This window comes from Rhinopithecus roxellana, chromosome 3 (genome assembly GCF_007565055.1).
Source record: "Rhinopithecus roxellana isolate Shanxi Qingling chromosome 3, ASM756505v1, whole genome shotgun sequence".
Taxonomy (NCBI): Eukaryota; Metazoa; Chordata; class Mammalia; order Primates; family Cercopithecidae; genus Rhinopithecus; species Rhinopithecus roxellana.
The window spans coordinates 19,105,881-19,112,158 of record NC_044551.1 but is presented as its reverse complement, the minus strand read 5'-3'; the positions used below and the strand labels follow the sequence as shown (position 1 = coordinate 19,112,158).

The 6,278-nt window shown below is 42.5% G+C and overlaps 1 pseudogene; it reads right to left on the bottom strand.

Annotated features, from left to right (window-relative positions):
* Positions 1-4,841: 4,841 nt before the first annotated feature.
* On the bottom strand, positions 4,842-5,549 carry LOC104671011 (annotated as a pseudogene).
* Positions 5,550-6,278: the final 729 nt, after the last annotated feature.

The following is a 6,278-nucleotide window of genomic DNA, read 5'->3' as shown; positions in this document are numbered from 1 at the left end:
AGAACAGTCATCAATAAAAGCTCCTTGAATGGAGTGCATTAACAGGGTAAAGGTGGAAATTAAACTTAGGGGGACATGAGGAAGACCCCCAGCCCTGTGCCTTTTGAATTGATAACCATGAGGTTCCAGGGTACCAGCTTCAGGTCAGAAAATTCCAGAAAGCTGTAGAATCTTGCCAGTGTGGAGTTTGCCCACCTCAAGGATTCACATGAATTGTACTTTAAGATCCATCAAAACTGAAGGCTCATGGGTATGGTCACTTGGCCCAGGGAGGCTATGCTCTCACAGTCTCCACCATCTCAAGACCGGTAGCATCTGACACTCACTTCTTTCTGTAGGTGATCCAGGAGAAAAATTTATGCATCACCATAGCTTCAGCCTCTAGCCATGCAGATCAAAATCTCTGCACTTAGAGAGATAAAAAGGGATGCAGGAGAAACCACACTTTGGGTTTTTGAAACTTTACTGTCACGCAACTGTTAGAAATCAAGACCCAGAAACTAGAGGTTGGCATTAACTTTGTGTAGCTCTGAAGACATTTTTCTTTCCTATAGTGACAGTTCTAATTTTCAGTGTAGAGAAACTTAAGTGCCACAATGTAATTCTGAAGTCTCACAGTCTGCTTTTCCTCCTCTCCTTCTCCTCACTGATTGTCTAACTATAAAGAAAGCCACAGAGTTTGCCTTCAAAATAAAAACATGGAAAATAGTATGGTGTCCCCTCAAAAATTAAAAATAGAATATTACACAATCTAGCAAATCTGTTTCTGGGTATACGTCCCAAATGTTCGAAAGCAGCGATTCAAAAAGGTATTTATACACCCATGTTTGTGGCATCATTATTATTATTTTGAGACAGAGTCTCACTTTGTCGCCCAGGCTGCAGTGCAGTGGTGTGATCTCGGCTCACTGCACCTCCGCCTCCCAGTTTCATGCCATTCTCCTGTCTCAGCCTCCCGAGTAGCTGGGACTACAGGCGCCTGCCACCACACCCCGCCAATTTTTTGTATACTTAGTAGAGATGGGGATTCACCATGTTAGCCAGAATGGTCTCGATCTCCTGACCTCGTGATCCGCCTGCCTCGGCCTCTCAAAGTGCTGGGATTACAGACCTGAGCCACCGTGCCCGGCCCGTGGCAGCATTATTTACAAAAGCTAAATCATGCAAGAAACCCAAGTGTCCATCAACAGAGCAATGGATAAGCAAAATGTGGTATATTATATGCACACAATGGAATACAATTCAGCCTTAACAAATAAGGAAATTCTGACACATGCAACATCTATGATTTTTGAGGACATGCTAAGTAAAATAAGTCAGTTGCAAATTGACAAATCCTGTATGATTACACTTATAAAGTAATTAGGGTATTCAAAAATCATAGAGCCGGGCACAGTAGTTCATGCCTGTAATTCCAGCACTTTGGGAGGGTTTACATGTGCCCAAGAGGTCAATATTAGCATGAGCAAATTGGGAGACTCAGTATCTACAAATAATTTTTAAAAAATAAGCTGGGTGTGCTTATTTTTTGTAAAGACTGATTTGTATAGCCTCAGTCTCTACAAATAATTATTTTAAAAATAAGCTGGAGCCTGTGGCACCCTACTTGGGAGGCTGATGTAGGAGGATCATGTGAGCCTGGGAGATCAAGGCTGCAGTGAGGCATGGAAAACTCATGCCACCACACAAGTAGTACGGTGTCAGAAGATAGGGGAGAGAAGAATGGGGAATTTATGTTAAAAGGGTACAGAGTTTAAGTTTTACAAGATGAAAAGAACTGTGAAGATTGTTGATGAAGGTTGCACAACATTATGACCTGTACACTTAAAAATGGGTAGATGGTAAATTTTGTTATGTGTATTTTACCACAACAAAACAAATAGAAAATAAAAGACAAAGGCTGGGTGTGGTGGCTCATGCCTGCAATCCCATCACTTTGGGAGGCCGAGGCAGGTGGATCATGAAGTGAGGAGTTCGAGAACAGCCCAGCCAACCTGGTGAAACTCCGTCACCAGGGCATTAGCTGGGCATGTTGGGCATGGTGGCTGGTGCCTGTAATCACAGCTACCTGGGAGGCTGAGGCAGGAGTATTGTTTGAACCCGGGAAGTGGAGGTTGCAGTGAGTCGAGATGTGCCATTGCACTCCAGCCTAGGCGACAGGGCAAGACTCTGTCGCAAAAAAAAAAAAAAAAAAAAAAAAAAAAAAAGACAAAAAGGAAAAGAAAGAGTTGAGTGATTACCACTGCCCTGTTTCTCACTAACATCCCAAATTCTCTTTGAGAACATTCCTCTTTCTCAAGTTTTTCTCTGCTGAGAGAACAAGATTCCAGTCTCTGCTCCAGGACTAGCAATGTGGATTGGGGCAATAATAAATTATTAACCAGGGTTTCTCAAAAGAGCTTTCCCTCCACAGGTTAATGAGTACCTTTTCTTTTTATCTCCTAAACCACCCTATCACAGACTGAGTTTAACTCTAGGTAATTTCATCTAAGGTGTTAGGATTTTTTTTTTCTTTTTTAGAAGGAGTCTTGCTCTGTCGCCAGGCTGGAGTGCAATGGTGCGATCTCGGCTCACTGCAACCTTTGCCTCTGGGGTTCGAGCGATTCCCCTGCCTCAGCCTCCTGAGTACCTGGGACTACATGCGACTGCCATCACAACTGGCTAATTTTTTGTATTTCAGTAGAGATGGGGTTTCACAATGTTGGCCAGGATGGTCAACGTTAGGCAGCAATCTAGACCCAACATGGCAGTATCACCCAGCATGGCAGGCCCTTTGTTAGGACTCCCAGCCCTTCACTTCCTGCTAAGACTCTCAGCGCGAAAAAAGCCTGCGCCAGCCAAAGAACCCCCGCTCTGCGCAAGCTTCTGGACACGTCATTCCCCAGAAATCAAAACCTAACTCAGGAAAACCGAAACCTACAAACCCCACCTACTTCTGCCTGTAAAAGGCTCCCCATACTCGCCCGGAGCGCGACTTCTTCGGCCCTCCCCCTAGAGGACCGGTGAACCTCCCCGCCCAGCCCAATAAAGGATACCTTTGTTCTCATCTGCCTCATGTCTTCTTGCTCAGCTCCCCATTTACGTTACAGTCAAGATGATCTGCCCACCTTAGCCTAGATGTTAGGGTTTTATGTTAATCCCACTAATTCCATCCTGTGTTATAATTTGCTCTTAGAATTAATGTCATCACTCAGCTTCCTATTATCTGATTAGGACGGCCCAATTGGCAAGAAGAGTATAAAAGTGTAAACTGGTGTTTCTTGCTGTGAGACTGAATGAAACACTTTCTCCTCTGTGTTCAGGAGCCCTTGGATTACACAATTCCATATTGCTTTCAGATTGGCCAGCCCAGAGAGACCCTTAGTAGATAATCTAACCTGGGTGTTGCACACAGAAGCAGCCCTGAGGGAGCCAAAGTCAGGGCTGCATTCATAGCGTCTTTATCCCCTAGACCTTTAAAAGGGTTCAAGTTGAAATAACCATCACATTATCTAAGATAACAATTAATTTCTTTTTACAATTAATTAGCATTCAAGAACGTTGTGGTTTGAATGTTTGTCCCTTCTGAAACTCGTGTTGAAACTTAATCCCCAATGTAACAATATTGATGGGGCCTTTAAGATCTTGAGGGCTCTGTCCTTTTGATCTTGAGGGCTCTGTCCTTTTGATGTCTTAATCCATTTATGGATTAATGGTTAATTGGCTAATGGAATAATGGGCTATTAGAGGAGCAGGAGTGTGGTTTTATAAGAAGAGGAATCTAAGCAGAACAATTATGTGTACATAAGAGATAGCTCTGCTTTGTTCTGTGGTTGGACAAAAGCCAGGTAGAGTTCCAATGTGTAAAAAGCTTTAAAAGTCTACATTACGTTGATTCAATGTCAATGCAAGCTCTCAAGTACTTTTTAAAAAAAGTTAAAATTTTGCTTATACACTATTGGTGAGAGTATAAATTAGTTCAACCATTGTGGAAAACAGTGTGGTGATTCCTTAAAGACCAAAACAAGCAAAGAAACAAAAAAAAACCCCAAAATACCATTTGATCCAGTAATCCCATTACTGAGTTGGCACCAAAGGAATATAAATTGTTGTATCATAAAGATACATACATGTGTATGTTCATTGCACATAAACATTCATGTAATAGCAAAGACATGACATCAACCTAACTGATCATTAATGGTAGACTGGATAAAGAAAATACGGAACATATACACTATGGAATACTATGCAGCCATAAAAAAGAACAAGATGATGCCTCTTGCAGGAACATAGACAGAGCTGGAGGCCATTATCCTCAGGAAACTAATGCAGAAAAAGAAATACAAATACCACATGTTCTCACTAATAAGCCAGAGTTGAATAATGAGAACACATGGACACAAAGAGGGGAACAACAGATACTGGAGCTGATTGAAGGGTGGATGGTGAAAGAAGGGAGAGCATCAGGAAAAATAACTACTGGGTACTAGACCTTATTCCTGGGAGATACAATAACATGTACAACAACCCCCCATGACACAAGTTTACTGAAATAACAAACTGCAAACCTGCAAGTGTACCCCAAACTTAAAATAAAAGTTAAAAAGAATTTCTTTCAAAAAAAAAGAGTTAAATTTTTACAGAAATACTGGAATCCTCAAAATTAGCCAATCATTTCAAACAACACTAATTTCAGATGATCCCTTTTTAGAAGCCATGCATCTCTTTGTTTTGATCTAAAGTCACTGTCTTATATCAGCCTACTTAAAAAAATTCTACTTAAAACATATTTGTATTTTTTAAATAAATATATTGCAAGCTTGGAGAGACATGAGGTACTTGTCTACGCACGTTCATTATCAATTCTCTCCAAAGGCTGCTGCAGCCGCCACCAGAGTTCTTATGCTTCCTCTTGTGGAAGCCGTCCATACTTCTTTTTTTAACATGTAATTTATGTATGACCCATTCCAGTGTTTCTTGCCCTTTATTAGCATTTGAAGATATCGTTCTTGCCATGAGTCCTTCAGGGTAACTGCTGAGACTGACTGCTTTCACAGTGATAATAGCTTCTTGAGTCAAAATAGTTTTTTTTTTTTTTTTTCTGGGTACTGATGATGTGGTTTGCATATAACTCTCTCATCTACTGAAACCATATTTGTAAGTGAAATACCAGTAGATTTAAGTTCCATTGTTTTCTCTTCTCTACAGGATTTACAGAATATTCTAGCACATATGTTTTGTTTTTTGCTGCACCAATAAAAGTCTTGCAGTTCTCACTGTTTGCCGAGAAGCCTGTGGCTCTGCAGCTCTCCAGAGGGATTTTATATGTCTCTCCAACACATCAACCCGCACCATGCTCAGGTTCATAGGGTTTGGGTATTTGTGCATTGCAACTGTTGTAACAGTTTCCCACAAGTGGTCAAAGACGTGCTCTGAAGTCCAGATCTTGATGGTGCAGGCAGTCTGAGAGATGTGTGGGCAGCACAGGGAACAATTAGATTAAAAGGCTACACCTGCCCCACTCCACCCATTACACCCCAAAATACTTTGCAGTGCACAGGCGCCATCGATTGCACCCTAAGGACATCCCAACCCCAGCCTCCACCCCTTATTACAATGTAACGTTTAAAGCAGGGGTCCCTAACTTTCCAGGCAGCGGATCAGTTCGGGTCTAGTGGCCCTTTAGGAACCCTACAGCACAGCAGGAGGTGAGTGGCAGGCAAGCGAGCATCCGCCTCCTGTCAGATCAGCCAAGACATTAGATTCTCATAGGAGCGCCAACCCTATTGTGAACTTGCGACGTCCTGCTGAGAATCTGATGCTTCATGACCTGAGGTAGAACAGCTTCATCCTAAAACCATCCTTGTCTCCCCACCCGCCACCCATGGAAAAAATGTTTTCCACACAACCAGTCCCTGGTGCCAAAAATGCTGGGGACCCCTGATTTAAAGAACACTGTTAATGCCTGTTCCCTGACTTCATATGGAGGGCCACGGGTCAGTTCTGAAGCAACTCCAGCAAGTGATCCACCCAGCCGTCCCCTCCCACCTCGTTAGCATTCACAGCTCCTCAAAGGCCCCCTGGAATTTAGACTAAAGCATGATCGAGCCACTGGACGCCAGCCTGGGCGACCCAGGAAGACACCATCTCAAAAAAAAAAAAAAAAAAAAAAAAGCCCTGAGCTGGATCCCTGCCCCCTTTCTGTCTGCTTCAGGCCCATTTATACCAATCCATACCAATCTTTTTTTTTTTTTTTTTTTTTTTTTTGAGAGATAGAGTCTCTGTCGCCCAAGCTG